This window comes from Pyrgilauda ruficollis, unplaced genomic scaffold (genome assembly GCF_017590135.1).
Source record: "Pyrgilauda ruficollis isolate IOZ18807 unplaced genomic scaffold, ASM1759013v1 scaffold64, whole genome shotgun sequence".
NCBI classification, from domain to species: Eukaryota; Metazoa; Chordata; class Aves; order Passeriformes; family Passeridae; genus Pyrgilauda; species Pyrgilauda ruficollis.
The window spans coordinates 3,320,847-3,336,251 of NW_024528155.1; the positions used below are offsets into that span (position 1 = coordinate 3,320,847).

At 36.1% G+C, this 15,405-nt stretch overlaps 1 long non-coding RNA gene across 1 annotated transcript in view; it reads left to right on the forward strand.

The window, feature by feature from the left end:
- Nucleotides 1-469: 469 nt before the first annotated feature.
- The window catches only part of LOC121362569, a 34,114-nt gene continuing 19,178 nt past the window's right edge, over nucleotides 470-15,405 (forward strand). The window contains exon 1 of the long non-coding RNA XR_005956536.1: nucleotides 470-581. This is a non-coding gene — a long non-coding RNA (uncharacterized LOC121362569). The remainder of the gene's footprint in view (nucleotides 582-15,405) is intronic.

Below are 15,405 nucleotides of genomic sequence, written 5' to 3' on the forward strand. Positions count from 1 at the left end.
AGACAATTAATGAGCTGAAACATACTTTATAGTTTTAGATGTGGTGTCTTAGACTTGGCATGAGGAGTAAAAGAATTAATATTTATGATACCAAAAAACCAATTCTGAGCAGTGCATTCAGAAATTTAATTTGGCCCAGTACATTTACAGGGAACAGTCTGGAGCTAAAGAGTTATGATGTGAAAATTTAATTTGGAGACATTGATAAGGGTGTGTTTAATCTCTGTCTAACTGCAAAGCTTTCTCACATAAAGATTGTTCTGATTTTATTAGGCAGATCATGACAGCAGCTGAGGTCAGCAGAGGTAGCAACTGGATGTCTACAGTCAGAGAGTGTGATCGAATTCCTTCCCCAAGGAGCAGTGGAAAAATAGTCTGCAAGCCAATCATCTTGATTGGTGCAGGCATTCTTCCAAGCACAAGAGAAATTTTGACTAGGGGCTAGAGGCAAAGCAGGGAGATGATTAGAAGATAAATAGCCTTTGGATGAGATCAGGCAATTTTTTTTGTATTGGTCTTGAAATCAAATGTTCCTCCAGACATGTAAAATTAATTTCATCCTGAAATAGCACTGCACCCAGGTAAGTAGCTTAAAATGTCATGCAAACTCTTTTTTATACTTTTGGTTTTATACTGTTCTCCCTCTTTTAAAAGATATTTTATCTACAGATGAAATAGCATAATATAGATTCAATAGGCTAAGTGTACAGTTTTCTCTCTTACATATGGCTTATGGCAAAAAAATATCCATGGCTCAAACCTACACTAATTTCTTTTATTAGAAAGCAGGTTTTCCAGAGCTATAGGGCTACACGAAGCAAATCCCTACAGGCTTGTATTAGAGGGGCGTAGAAGCACTTGTCCTGACAGCATCAGAGTTTTTCAGAGCTGTCCCTGGAAGAAAGGCAGAGAGTCACCCGTGGGCATGTGTGAGAGAATATTTAAACTGCTGCCATTCCTGTGCCGGATGGGCATCCCCAGCCCTGTCTGGAAACTGGGTAGCTCAGCTGGTTTTCTGAGGGAGTGTGTTTGTCATGGTCATGGTGTATCAGCAAATGCTCGGTCACTGGTGTAGCCACACAGCCTCTGCACAAGAGCTGGCTTCAACACGGCCAGCCTGAATACAGGTGGAATAGAAGGTTCTTCGCCCATACTTGACTACTAGAGGACCTATTCCTAAACAGCTACAAGTGGAAGACAGAGAACTCTGAAAGGAGTGAAGTAATGGAAATAAGAATAAGTACCTTGTAATACAGGAGAAGTAACCATAGCTTTCCAGTTCTTTCATTTCCATATTCTTTTGCTAAAGATAACTTATAATGTTTTTCTAAAACAATTTGCACACAAACTTTGAATGGCTGAGCTGTTACTGTCTGGTGCCTTCCATGAGACAAACAGCTTGGATCTTTATCAAGTTACTTGGTGAAAGTGTTTTTTTTTTTTTGGAAATTAACTATCATCTCCTATCAGGACCAAGAAGCAAATTTGAGGAGATAAATTTTCTTGAGTCTTGGAGGTTCATGTGGTCCCCAGACAGGTTCTAGACCATCACTCACAGCACTATCAGACTCAGACTTGGTATTATGGGTAAAAAGAAGTTTTATACAATAAAACTTGTACTATCACAAAGTGGTTGAGAAGCAATCAGGTTTGAACACTGATCATGTGGTAAGAGCTGCTTATTCATTCATATTGTTTCCACTTTATCTCTGTAGCTGCTAAATATTTTTATATAGAGATACATCTCTACTGTTTTATTATATAGCTTCTTAGTCTTTGACTTGATTTCCATGTGTCACACAACAGTCCAGCAATTACTCGACATAATTTATGTGAAGGTGTTGCATTACTTGCTACCACGCAGATATTGGAAATAGAAACACCTTTGAGTACAGTATAGACACATATAGACTATGCTATTAAGGACAACCCACATTTTCATTTGGGACTTTAAGAATCTGGAAATTTCAGAAGTAATTATCTTGATTGCCTAGATTTTTTAATAACAGTATTTTTCTCATACTCAGACTTTCACCTCTGTCATTATGGTTTTTCTTTGAAAAAATTAAATATTGTACAATCGTAGAGCCTTCCTCACTTAAACCTAAGTGGATATCTGTCTAAGTGGTTTGATTTTTCTACCATATACACCACAGTAAATATTTTACCAATGTGAGCTGGATTTATGCAGCAACAGTAGCAGCTTGTAGTAGATAGTACTCTGCTTCCAGTGGAATAGTGAGACTCCAAAAACTCAGAAAACCTGTGGATTCATTCTCACTTTTGCTCCTTTGGTGTCATCTGTTCCTTCTTTCTGTTTGGCTTTTTGCTAACAGACAGGAAATCCTTGCATAGTGAATGGAAGCGCTTCCTGAAGTTTTTTCTTCATTCCTTTGTCTCCAGCTGAGAGGAAGTGTTGCTGTCAGGTAGATTCTCTACACACCAGCTACTGTGGAACAGGAAATAACCATAGAGATGTTTGTTTGATAGGCAAGGGAAGATTTTTGAAACAGTATATTAGCATATGAGTACCAAGTAAGACTAATATTTTGTTTTATAAGTTATGTTCTTCTTAATGCGTCTGCCTCATTTCTGTCTTGAAGTAGTCTATACAGAAATCCTGGAAAATGAGTATTTCACATTCTGAGGCTACACATATTAAAGCTGTTACTTGATGGCCATCATTGCTATCAATTACCTGCTGGCCATCACACAACGCTAAACATGTGACAGATAAACCAAGGGAATGCTGAAATCTTGCTGTGTGGTGTATTGACATAGAAGACTGTGAGGTGTACTCGCGGTGAAGACTTCTCTTTACTGTGTTGTGGTTGTTAGATTCAAAGTAATGTTGATTCAGATCAGTTGTCTTAGTTTCCTGAGCTCATTAGATCTCTTTAGGATTAGTATTGAAGAGAAAGATATTCTGTGTTTCTTGACAAATTGTCCCTCTTTCTTCTGAAGAACATTCCTCAGTTTTAGAGGTCTGCTTCCTATTTTATACTTTTAACTGATTAAAACTTCCTGCCCAGGAAGTAGTATTTAAAAGACCTGTGCTTAGGGACATGATTTAGTGGTAGACTTGGCATCATCAAGTGTATAGTTGGCCTCAGTGATATTGTGTCCCTTCACCTAAATGATTCTGTAATTTTGTGATTCTAGGTTTTCATTTGGCTTCCTCCATTTTCTTTGTAAATTGGTCATGCATCATAACTAAGGTTATCCAAAACTCTGAATGTGTATATATTGCTTTCCTAATAATCAATTACTAAGCTGAGTTTCCTGTCATCTGGACAAACTGTTAATGTTATACTGAGACACCTAAGGAATTATTCGTGAGCCCTAACAGTCCCATGGCTTTCTGGTTTTAAGTGTTAAGAGAAGCCATGTCACTGGCAACTGTGACTTCCATTGTTTTTTAACCCAACCATGCAGGTGGGCTTTGTTGAGTTTTCTTTTAAAAATGCTGGTCTGTGCAATCTACTGAGCAGCAATGAGAAAACTGATTCCTCATGGGACTTGAACATGTGCCTGACAATATGCATTCAGTAATTCCACTGATTACAATTGAAGGGTTCATATGTTTAAAGTGAAACATATTTAAGTGCTCTTCTGAGTGGTACATGTTTTAAACTCAACTACCAAGCATATAACAATAGGCCCAGAGATCCTTATGATTAGACTTATTAAAATAAATTGCTAAAATCTATGATTGCCTAGGCAATGAAATTTCCCAGACTGTGTTTCTAGTCCTCTTTCCTTCAGTACAACAAAATCAGCATTGGATTTCCCCAGATTTCTCATGACAGATTTGTAGTGTTTTTGCTCTTTTACATTCACTTTCTGACTTTACAGTGTTAAGGTGCTGCCTACTTTTCTTTCTATAAAAAGCCATAAGGAGTTTAATTAACTTATTTAAATGTGCTTGTTATCTAGACTCAGAAAGGCCTCCTGCTTGTTGTCAAAACCAGGTAATAATTTAGGCTTTACACTCCAAGTTGTCATGCAGGGCATCCTACAGCTGCAGAAGCAAGCAGGGACTTCAGTTAGAATAATTCATGTATGCCATATGCCACCTTTACTTGGAACTGCAATTTTTGGCATGGGATAGGATGCTCTGGTTTTGTTCTTTAATGTCAGCTTCTACCTCCCCACATACCCACAAATTCCAGGATGTCTGAAGACATTCCTACCTGTGTGATACTTAAGCAGAAAAATATGGAATAGAATATATGGTGGATTCGCAGAAATGTGTAATATTTTAAAAGTGTATATACTTATTCCAAGTGTGTCATAGCTATGTGTACTTCTTAAGCTGAATACAATTTTCAGCTCAATACAATTCTCAGTCTTTCATATTTTTTAATTTAGGATGCTACTCAAACCACAATAATCAATGTCTGTAGAAATGTTTCTTATGAATGTCTGTTATTTGTTAGTACCTAAACAAACAATTGTATCGTTTCAGACCACAGCTTATTACAGCAACTCTTTTCATTTGCATTTATGATCATAGAATAACCGTACACAAATCTATATCTAGTTATAAAAACGTGGTACCCTTCTCAGCTACCTGCATAATTCATTTGTTGCCATTTGCTTCCTCCAGAGCTTGTTGGGCATGGCTGGAAACTGCAGAGATGAGCTCCGGAAACATCTGGTTATTTTCACTGTCTCCACTTACTTAAAATGGGTTGGTGTTTCCTCTCATGAAATCCTGCTGTCTGGAGGCCTCTGCAGTTGTGAAATGTGTGCACATGGAGAGGCAGGTTGAGATTTCCCAGTCCATGAGAGTCACTTTAACATATGGTCTTCTGGGGCTTGTCTTCTTGGAAGGCTGCAAATGTTACAGGCCTGATGGGTGTTATGATGAAATTTGATGAGTAATTCTCATGAAATGAAATCAGGTATCAACCTTGATCATGAAATGTGATTATTGGTGCCAAGTTCATACACTTTTAAAGTACCTTCACTATATAAAGCTGAAATTTTGCTATTTTTTTTTTCTTAAACCTTCCTCACTGAAAAGGGAATCAGAGGTAAAAAATCAGAGGGTAAAAAATCTGGAGAGGAAAACAAATTATTTTTTACCTTACTTCAAATCAAACACAAAAAGTTACAATTATGTGCAATTATGAAAAGTAAGCTGTACATAGCATGTGTAAAAGTAATTAATTAAAGGCCTGTATGTTGCTTTACCAAGAAAAGCCCACGCAAACAATTAGATGTCAATCTGCCTTTCCATAAAGAGTGCCTGATATACAATCTCTTATTTTCCTCTTTTCTCCCACATAGCCTTGGCTTAAGGTTGAAAGCATGCACAATTTTGGACAATTTTGTTTTGCACTGAATGGTGACTTTCAGATAATTTGCTCACTGTAGTGGTGATTAATATATTTAACAAACAACACCAAACAACAGAAGTTTACAATGAAACGGTGATAGAAATCATGTTTTGGAAGTTAAGAAAGCTGCTCCATCAGGAAATTAGTCATAGTAAATTCTGGAAGGAAAAAATTATGGATCAAAAGGTTAACATTCAGGTGCTTTCAGTGTAACTTAAAACCCCTCCTACAAACTCACAGCAAGGCAAGTGTCATAATGTAAATAATTAATTTGGTTGGAAATGAAACTGCTACTAAATTATTTTAATTCACCTGGAGAAAATCAGTCTTGAAATAATCTGAAAGTCACTGGTGAACTCTTCTGAGCTCTCTAAACTCCCCTGAATCTGATGTGTAGAAGACACAAATATGAACCTCTCCAGGCTTAGAAGAAAGGTTTATTTACAGAGCCTACACAGCCATCACTAATTTTTGCAGTTTGATTCAAATTACAGTATTTTCACAGTTCAGTTGATTTTATGCCTAGACAAGGATCCTGATTAAAACAGAATTTCTTTCCTGTCTTTACTTGGCAATGGGCTGACTTGTTGCTCATTGCTTGCTTTTTTTTCCTCACTGTTTTACAATTTCTATTGCAGTTGCATCTTTTAACTCTTTTTCTTGATGTTTGTCTTTCTTATGTTTATCTTCTCTGTGCATTTCATTTTTGGGTTTTTCTTTAATTTTAAATTCCTTTTTATTTTTTTTTGTTTAAAGTTGGGTTTCTTGACGACATATATTCCCTTGGACTGCTTCAACTTTGAAGAACTTCCAGCTTCATCACCGAAATTGTCCTCTTGAAACACACCATAACCTTCCATTTTTTTAAATTTCTTCTTAAATTTTCCTTTCTTCTACTTATGCTCCTTTTCATTATCAGATACTACATCTGGAGGCTCATACTTGCAGCTGTGAGGTGGTGAAATCTCAGTGGTGCTGTTCAATCCGGGGAATTTTGTAGGAATGATTTCTTCAGAGCTGGGAGTATAAGCAAGGCTACCACTGTATCCTACCTGACAGTGTTCCCTAGGGCTGCTAGTGGGAAGCAGGAATCACTAGGTTATTCTGGTTCCCTGACTTCAAAGTGAAATCTTCTGCTACCTGTCAGTGACAGCACTGGGGTCTCTCTCAATGGCACAGCCACCCCTTCAGCCTCACATGGGGGGCTTTGTCTCACACCCCTTTCCACCTCCTCCATCTGGCCACAAGGATGGTGAAGGGCCTTGGGGTGAAGCCGTGTGAGGAGTGGCTGAGGTCCCTTGGTATGTTCAGGCTAGAGAAGAGGAGACTGAGGGGAGACACCACTGCAGCTACAACTTCTAATGGGGGGAAGAGGAGGGGCAGACACTGATCTCTGCTCTGTGGTGGCAGTGACAAGACATGATGGAATGGATGGACGCTGAGTCAGGAGAAGTTTAGACTGGATATTTGGAAAAGAGTTCTTCACCCAGTGGGTGGCTGGAACAGGCTCCCAGGGAAGTGGTTACAGCACCAGCCTGACAGAGTTCAAGAGGCATTTGGACAATACTTTCAGGCGTGTGATGAGGTTCTTGGGGATGGTCCTGTACAGGGCCAGGATCTGGGCTTGATGGTCCTTGCAGGTCTCTTCCAATTCAGCATCTTCTGTGATTCTGTGATAATTTCTGCCAATCTCACCGCTTTCTCTTTGCTTTCTAGACTCCTGTTCAAACTGTGTATAATAATGGCGCTGAATGTGTGGATCATACTTTCTAAATGTTTTGTAATAGCTTGAAGCCACCATCAACTGAAGGGCAATTTACAGTAATTTCATGTAGCAGTAGGGAGGAAATTTTCTTTGTGTGCAATCCATAGAGACAGGTTCTTGACAGGTCTGACTTCTTTCATTTAAAGCAGAATACGTCCTGCAGAGAAAATTCTGAACATATTAATCATTGCTTCTGACAAAATTTTTTCAACTACATTAAACATTAGAAATTAATATTTTCCTATTAGTCTTCTAAAGTCACTGCTTTTTTAGCAACAAGAGATTATGGTTTTCAATTATAAATTATCTATAAAACCAAATTCTGTTTACAGAGATTGTTTGGTTGAATTGGATACTCAGTACTCTGAACTCTCAAAAAAGATGCAGGTTCCCTTCTTACACACAGCCCTCATTGCCTTCCCATTGAAATACTGGCAGGCCTGTACAAATTAATCACTGATCTTTTACATTCTGAAAATGGTAGTCTTCTTATTTTCCTCTTTTTCCCTGTATAGTCATTACTCTGCAGGATTTTGTAATAAGTCAAACAAGCCTTATTTTTGAACCTTTGCATTAACTAACTTTTAGGGCAATATCATCCTGAATGATAAATAAGCAAGACCTATTTTACTTTGAAAAAAAACTCTATAAGTATTCAAAATAAAGGTAAGTATTGATTTCTAAGGAAAAGAAATAGAAAAAAAAAACTTGTAGAAAGTGGAAAAAAATTTCAAAGTACCCATAAGAATTTAAAACATAAAATAGATCAAGATTTTGCATCAGAACAATTTTGTTCTGAAACAGAAATAAAATAATATTCTAAGGTATTTCGTATGCATTTTGGAGAGCAGAAGAAACATGTTGTGAAATCTTTTTCTTTTGAAAATTTCCTTGAAAAAATGTATACTTCCCATATTTCATAACTCATTTTATATTGATCATGAACATTCCTGCATTACTGGGAAACAAGACATACATTTTTCATTTTAATCTGTGAACAGCTTCTATTTCCTTTTGAGGAAGGCCAGTAAAGAACAATTACCTGGTTACATTGCAAAGAACATCCTCTTTATTCTTCAGCAGTCTGACTCTGAACTTAAATCTCCTCTATGAAAAGCAGCTTTGAAGAAATAAGTGAACATTTGGTTTTAGTTATACATTTATCTCAATTGCAGCAGAAAGTGGCTGCAATTTACTGAGCCAAAGTGAAGATATGATTTGTGAGGTAGACTTTTAAAAAGACACAACATGAATTATATCATTGTCACAGATGTTAGTAGTAAATATTTAAGCAAGGATAAAACATATTCTGCTTTCTGTCTTGTATTAAATGACCTTGCTCTAACAAGGATACCAAACTGTGTCTGAATAAATATTAGTAGAAAAAATTTCCAAAGAATCAAGGAAGATATTAGTAGATTGATAAAATTTTTGTCTTTTATATAGTCCTGCCATAACTTTGCAAAAGCAGCAGGCTAGATGACCAGGCTGTGGCAATATGACTGTGCCCAGAGACTTAAATTTGTCCCCTGCAAACCTCAAAATGATATATAGGCCTGAGGCATCCCCAGAGAACATGCCCACTAATAAACAACTCAGCTAGAAGTTAAATACATTATCTAGTATATCTATCTTTGACACTTTTTTGAGAATTCAATAAAATATGTAGAAATAATTTAAATCTGTGATTGTATCACAGTGCTTCACAAAGATCTGGAACAAAACTTTCACTGAGAGCTATAGGCATAATGTAAGCTGCTACCAAATTATTTCACCAGCCTGAAGCTTTAGGTGAACAGTTCCAAATCTTGTGGAGGCTGAAAGGTAACAACAAATGTGTCAAAACACACACATGACCTTTCTAGGAGGACATGATCTCAATGACATCCATAGGAATAGATATACTGAACTATAGTTTAAATATTATGACATAAACATTGCTGTCCTTATCTCTACCTGTTTTTCAGGTCATCTTGGCAATGTAAAACATGGATAATTCTTTGAATCAAAGTATATAGTAAAGTCTTGCTAAAACAACCCCTTATTAAAAAAAAGTGAACTCAAAGTCTGGCAGTTAAACTTTAATAACATTTAAGTTATTAAATAACAGATTTTTCAGTTCAAGCTCATTTCTCTTTTTACTGCAATCTTGATGCTCACTGTTGTTCCTTTTTTACGTAAGTATTGCATCTGCTAATGCTAATAAATATTGCATTCATTTACAACAATAAATGCATCTTAGTGGATTACTTTACTCTTTGTTGGGATATTTCCAAGTTGATGATTCTTACTAACATTAATGAAATTGCTACATGGTATCTGCAAAATTCAAAAGGTGTACAACCCTTTTAACTTTTAGCTACACAGTCACCACACAAAACTCAGCTTTGCTGAGTTTTCTTAGTTCATCATGTTTTCGCATAATAAATAATATTAAATCAATCTGCCTCAGTTGCTAAAAACAAGCCTTAGCAATTTTGAAATGCAGAGAATAGTCATCTGTATGGATAGATGGTATACTACATAATATAGATAGATATACTATATGATAACAAAGATAGATATACGAGATAATAACATTTAGCAAGTATATATGTAGGCATTAAAGCATCAGATTTCTCAGAGAATTGTATTTAAGGTAGCAATGGTGTGTTTTGCTATACCTTATTGTGTTGTTAGGTTGTTTCTTTTATAAAGTTTGCAGTCTTCTATCATCCAAATATGGCACATAAAATCCATAAATGTCACCAAAGAACTGCACTCAGATAGGCAGGAACGGTGGTCCATGCAAGGTAGGTGTTCTGTGGGTCATATCCTTTAATAATACTTTGCTTCTTGATCTCCATCTGCAACATACAGAAGTCCTAACTCTGCACATACAAGTGCAGGAATAGCAGTCCATTGCTTTTACTGAATTTCTGGATGCCTTCAGTTGGGGAAAAATCAAGGGTTTATAAAGGTACTTCTGTCTATTGTATGAAATGCCTATGGGAAAAACCTTTGAGAGTAATGACAAAGATAACATACATATAATACTAATGAGTAAATAGTCGTATTGTTTTTTTTTTTCAAAAATAAACAAGCACAACCTTTAATTTCTAAATACCTTTCATAGCTCAACAGAAAGGTTTTGACCAAGAATCCTTGTTCTCTTTGTACTTCTGTGAGAAATATTATCTGACAGATCCAAGACACAATCATGCCCTGACATTTGAATAGGGTCTCTGAGCTTCAAGCTATGCCTCTGAAATTCTTAGTTTTCTTTAACCTATGTATCATCTGTGTGACTTATCACTATACACAGCTTAGAGCTGGTACATATTCTTCTAGATGCCATTGTTTAATTGTAGGGTGTATAAGCATTTATAGTTTTCCTACAATATTAACATCTTTCTTTTGGAAAGAGACCATGGGAGTCCTTCTGTGTGTAAAAGTAAGGCTTTGAATTTACAGGCTTATGCGCACTGTCTATTTTTGCTGATGAATTGAAATTACCATAAATATTACCATAAGTTTTTCTATAAATAGAAGATAGAAAAATCAAGACTCCAGAGATGAAAGTTACCTAAAAAACCAGAGAATACCTTTTGCATCTGTACCTGGCTCTGCACAGTTTGTTATCCAGTATTCTGGATTTTTTTTGGTTTTGAAGATCTACCATTTTTCTTGGGACTGCATTCCATATGGAAGGTGATGAGCTATCATGAGCTGGCCCTTGTATGTCTCGTACCCTTTTTCATTTGAACTAATACTTTTGAATTATATTTCTCTATACTGTTCTATTTTTATGTCCATTTTTGCAAGATAAAAATTTCTCTGATAAACAGATGCAGAAAAACAAAACTTTGCCCATGAGAATAGTGAAAAAAAACCCTTATTTTGAAAATTCCTTGGGGCACAGATTCTTTTTGCATCTATGGTTATCAGTGGTGAGTGTGGTGGGATCTAACCCACAGCTGAGCTCCTATGTCATATTCCTGTTCAAATTAAATATTACCTAATAAAAGTACCAGTGCATAAGAACAATTTTCAAAGTGGATAGGCATGTTGCATAATGTAGGAATTTTCCACTAAAATGATTTTTAAGTTTCATTGGAGAAGTTTGACATTAGTGAGCAGAGCTCAACCTACAGTATGCATAGCAGAATTATAGCAGAGGCTGTGTATGTCTTGGTGTTATTATCCTGACTGTTCTGCTGCACAGAAGCCTACTCAGTGATACTTGACTGGTGAAACAAAAAGTGGGCATAGAGAATTACCAAAAGTTCTAAATTCTTCATTAAAAAAAACAGAGAATTTCATTTTAAAGCAAACCTTTTACCCAGTTCCATGGTAATTTCTATAATTTGCTAGTAAATATAAATTCACTATTTTCAAGTGTTATCTTTTATAAAACCTGGATGGTTATAATTCATTAGTGGTTGTCCTATATATAACTTACTTGAATAACTTTGTATTTTTAGAGTTAATGGTTGTACTTTGACTCAGCTGTGATTCAGCTGAATTATTCCTTTGGAACAATAATGAACATATATATATATATAAGGCAGATTTACTGTGCTCTTTTTTATTATATACTTATATTAAAAAAAATCCAAACCACAACAATATGCTGGGGATAAATGTGTTGCACTTTATAATTTCTGGATAAAATGAAACATTATTACCATTTGATCTTTGATAAAAATTATAGACAATTATTCATCTGTACTTCTTTTCACTAGTCACGTCCAGAAAAGTACGTAATAGCATCTAACAATTCTTATTACAATGCTAGATTTACTGCAAAACTTCTACAAGTAGTTTCAGTGTAAACATGGTTGTGATGGTTTTTCCTGGTCCTAAAATCAGGAGACAGACACAGTTAGGTGATAAAGTGCAGTTATCTTTATAAAGGTTTCTTTATGGTACACAACACACCAAAATACAACACCGAAAATGCGCCGAAGATGCACACCATAACATAAAGCAGGCACAACTTTACATGTTTAGCAGGTTAGCATAACTGACAAGAATCCCCAGTTAGAGACACAGATGATGAGGTTATTCCCCTTTGGTTCAACTCTTCTCCAAAACTCTCCCTTTAGTAAACTTTGTTTATGAAAAAGTGTCTCGAGAAGCTGTTTTAACCTTGGTTCCCAGAGGAAGCAAGAGTAGTATTGGAGCCTTTAGGAATGTGTTTTGCCTTTCTGTCTAACAGAGTTGGTAAAATGCTAGCTATGAATATATGTGGTTATACAATAATAGGCTACAGAGCTACAAATATATATAAAAATATATATAAAAACAAAATGGCAGAAGTCAGTTTGGCATCAGTTGGACAGAATCAAATGGTGAATTATAAGATTAAAATATATGGATAATCTGTCCCTCCATGTATCTTCTTAGGAGGTTATAGAGTAATAATTAAAATGATACCTGAGCACTTACAAAAAACTACGAAACTCCAGTGGGAATGCAACAGAGGCATCCAGGCCCAAGATGACACAAAGTGAGGTCAAGCACAATTTCCTAATAATATAAAGAGGTTCCATTCCCTGTCAAATCTGTCCTTTCCAGTCATAATGTGCTTGAGACCAAAATGGATAAGGAACCAGATTCCCCCTCCACAATACTCACCTAAGAAAGAGGCTAACTGGTGATAGAACCAGAGCTCAGATCCTGTTAGACCAACAAATTGTTCTGCCAAGTTCTGACACTCTGACAAGTGTCTAATGTTCACTCGTGCCACCTAAGAACCTGGACTATATATAGAACATGGTTTGCTGTGTTTGTAGCTGTTAAACACAAAGGGAACTCCTTTTTTTTTTTTTTTTTTAACAGAAATGAAATTATACGTATCTTTGCCAAATCTGGCTTATTTTTAGTGTGGTTTTGGTACCCTGCTCAATAAAGAGCACAGATATGATATCGCCCTTTTAGCTCAGGTCTGGCTTGCTGCAACTACTGCAGTCCTGCCCTGTCTTGGCAGCACAGCCTCCATGAGGAGGCTGGGAATCCCACTGATACCAGCAGTGGGTTTTTAGTATCCCCAACAAAGGAAGGCTTAACTGAAGTGCATAAGGAGAGAAACATGGATTTGTTTTGTAATACAAAGGCTTTATTAGGGTCCCTCAGGTGAGAAAAAGAGAAAGAAATGGAAAAAGATTAAAGATTAAGTTACTACAAGCAGAAAAAATCACTGTGAAAAATAGTGATGTAAGATTTAGGGTATCCAAAATGCAAGCAAAACATCAGTGAACAAGTGAAACACTTATGAACCCTAGCTACCTCAAAGAAACAGTTCACATATGAAATCTCTGTCTTTTTAACTTCCCTGAACTGAGCTTTTTAGAGCAAAATTAACAGTAGTTCTGTGAAGAACAGTAGGCTATATCCCCATGACACAAGTATAACATTTTGAATAGGATTTATTAATGAAATACCTTGAAGCCGTTCTCATTTGGGAATTAGAGCAAAGCAGTGCAAAACGTCCAGCAGACCATGTCTGTCCAATAGAAACCACTCAGTAACACCATCCAGGATGGTGTAGCACAGACTGCAGGCTCTTTCTCCCTTCTCATTCAACAAGGAGAGTGCAACCTGCTCACGCTGCAGCATTTCAGTGGCACGGCAGAGTGGAGCACCGTGCCTCTCTGCTGCCAGCTATGGCTTGGCAGGATAGAGACATACATTAAAGCACTTCCTCTCATCAAGTGCACAGCTCAGTTGAAATAGCAGTTTTTAATAACAAAAGAAAAAGTCTTCGAAAAAAAGACTTTGTCAATATCTGCTTCATCCTTTGTTTCTTCTCCCCTCTCAATGACAAATGAAGGACAGCTGGCCTTTTTCTGCACTAAATAATTTAAATCTCTTGATTTTTAAAGACAGATTTATTATGAAGGTTTTCAGACAATCTTTCTTTAGAACTGAATTTGTTATCATCCATAATATTGTTTTTTAAATTTCCTGAGCATAAAGTAATATGATCAGTCTCAAAACCTCTCTTTTAATTACAATAAATTAGTGGTTAAAGTGTTCTGAAATTAGCTTAGAAATTAATTCTGAGTAAAAAATGTGCAGTTTGATTTAATCTTTTACATATACAATACAATAGTCTTGGAATTTATTCGTGGTATTTGACCAGTGGTTGTTTATCAGTTAATTCAATTCAATCCTCATCAGCTTCTACATGAACACTTAACAAACTTTGAATACGTGTCATATCATTAGAAATGTATCACCTGTTGTACTCTATTCTGATAAATAGGGTACCAAAAAATTACTCCTATTTACCTTACTTTACCTTAAATTGTCTGTCTATCTATCTATCTGTCTATCTATCTGTCTATCTATCTATCTATCTATCTATCTATCTATCTCTATATATATCTTTTTATATATATATTGATATAGACATAGATATACATATTGAGACCTCTCACCGTGGTCTCAATGGCAAGTATATTTCTGGGTAGAAGGGATGACAGTCAAGCACCTATGTATTCAAGTAATTGCTTGCAATCAGAAGAGGCAGAAAGGGCCAGGAAACAGCTGCTCATGAGTGAAAACAATGCTGAGTAAGCTCTAACTAATCACAGAGACTAGACTTTGCTTTATTCCTTATCCCACATCTATGAGGATAAATCAGGGGCAAATGCAAGGATTAGCCTGTGACAGCAATTTTCACCAATGCATGAATATCTAGAGTCCTATCAAAGTACAAACACACTTCTGTTTGAATGCATGGCTAAAAATTATAATTAGTGGCCTTTATTTTACCACTGTAAGTGTAAAGCATGTTTTTACATCTAGAGATATAGAATTGTTCTGTACAGCTGTATCACACTAAAGTCTTCTGGATGAGGAAATGACCTAATACACTTCTGTTATGTCACATTTAGGCCTCTACTATGATACTGTGGAGAAAAAAATAATTTCTCCTTTCCTATGGAAGTGATGAAATTTGAGAATCAGAACCATATCTGTCTTATGTCTATTTAAAATAATTCTTAACTTCTAGTACTTGCAGTCAATGAATGTGCTTATTTCTAGAAGCACCTGGTTAAATATGATTGAAAAAAAACCTCCACAGCTCCACAGCTCTCAGTGTCTGAACGAGCTACGTCTCAAACATTCTGGAAATTTTTGTTCTTTTGTCTCCAGTGGGTAAAATAACTTTATGTGGAGTATCTTTATAAAACTGCTCTCTTGATATATTGAATTATTGTTTGCATCTAAGCAGGAAAAGTCTGACAGATGGAAACTTGATTTACAGTCATAACTTCTGAGAACAAAGTAGTTAAGAAAAAGATG